Source organism: Pyxicephalus adspersus, chromosome 12 (assembly GCF_032062135.1).
Source record: "Pyxicephalus adspersus chromosome 12, UCB_Pads_2.0, whole genome shotgun sequence".
NCBI classification, from domain to species: Eukaryota; Metazoa; Chordata; class Amphibia; order Anura; family Pyxicephalidae; genus Pyxicephalus; species Pyxicephalus adspersus.
Window position 1 is genome coordinate 24257275 of NC_092869.1, and position 1588 is coordinate 24258862.

Genomic DNA, 1588 nt, shown 5'->3' on the forward strand with positions numbered 1-1588 from the left:
ACTAACTGCATGATTCTACAGCGCTGTTACTCACCATGGACTGAAAATACTCCGGAGAAATGCCCTCCAACTCTAAGATTCGGTCTTCCAGTTTTTTAATTCTTTGATAAATGTCTGTAGGTACAGGGCCTCCTGGATAAAAAAAATACAAATAAATATAGATAAAGATTTTCTTGGGCAGTAGTGTTTTGAAACTTTTTTTGGATGTAATTCACATACTAGGAAAAGCAACTAAAATATATTTTGAGTGGTATTTGTTATTTTATAGGAGTAACAACACTGATAAAAATAATACATATGTCTTAATATTAAAGGCTAGGAAAAGATACAAGGTATTTCCATCCTATGTCAAAGGCCAGGCTGTGACAGCAACTCCTGGCTGTCAATTTTGACCTTGGGAAACGTTATCAAGTGCAAGGGAAAGCAGCCGTGGGGCAGAGAAACAGAACAAACCCTGTGTGCTTCAATTATGTATTTAGGTGTGTTTAGCACACCCAGTGTCCAAAACTGGTTAAACTGGTTTCCATTTATATCTCATAATTTGGGTGTACTCCATCTCTCTATATAAGAAACCTAGGGTGCTATGTTAGAAGCCTACATGAGTTGTATTAAAATGAACAGTCTGACATTTCAAATATAAAGTCTGATGAGTTTTGACTTCATTCTGAAGGTAATGGTGACCCACTTGTTCTGAGCCATTGTTGAATCCAGACTGTCAAGAAACAACATTTTTCTGAAGTTCATCAGCAATGGGCATTTGTCTCAGTACAGGTTTCCTTAAAACTGGCTTTATCTGTAATACCACTGGATTGGTTTGTAAAATCATATGAATTACTTGGGAGATCACAACTTAATGCAACAATACAGAATAGTAGGACAGAGGAGTTTCAGCCCTTGTCTAAATATATAATTAGGAAGATAACAGGAGTCATTTTGGTACCTTTCATCTCTTTCAAACAATATAACTATTCATAAATGGTTTTCCGTTTATATGTCAAGTTTTGTCTATTTTTTACCCCACTCAATGGCGTATTATAAACAAGTCACCCTTAATGCTTGTCAAGTGTTTACTGAGTAACTCTTAATAAGTGTAGATAGGCATTAAGTGCTCCTTATGCCTGCATGCCTTTAATACAAGCCCCTTCTTTCAAATACAGTAAACCCGGATCACCTTTCATCACCATGGCATCTTTACAACATTAAAAAAAAACTGTCCATCAAAATGCACTTCCTTGTTACACATGACTGTACCCTTACAGTACCTTAACCTCAATAACCTCAATAGTGGGCAGAGTTCATTTTCTAATGATGTCATAGTGATGAAGTTTTAAGGGATGTTAGTCACAGATGTTCCCCACTTGTACCTATATTTTTGGTTTCTTACACCTGTTATAATGTAGCTGTAGTAATGAGATTGTAAGGGGAGAATGTGCCCGACACTTGCACCTACATTTTCAGTTTTGTACCCCCACCCTAAGGGAAATTGGGCTTCAAAGAGAAGCAGACAGTAGTTTCATAGGTATAGATTTATGACAGGTAGGTATATATTTAGGGACCCCACCCCAATGCTCCTTGCTATGTTAGTGGC

General features: G+C 37.0%; 1 long non-coding RNA gene across 1 annotated transcript in view; it reads right to left on the minus strand.

The window, feature by feature from the left end:
• The window catches only part of LOC140342071 (uncharacterized), a 4510-nt gene extending 4105 nt beyond the window's left edge, over window positions 1-405 (minus strand). Inside the window, exon 1 of the long non-coding RNA XR_011922987.1 lies at window positions 35-405. This is a non-coding gene — a long non-coding RNA (uncharacterized lncRNA). The remainder of the gene's footprint in view (window positions 1-34) is intronic.
• Window positions 406-1588: the final 1183 nt, after the last annotated feature.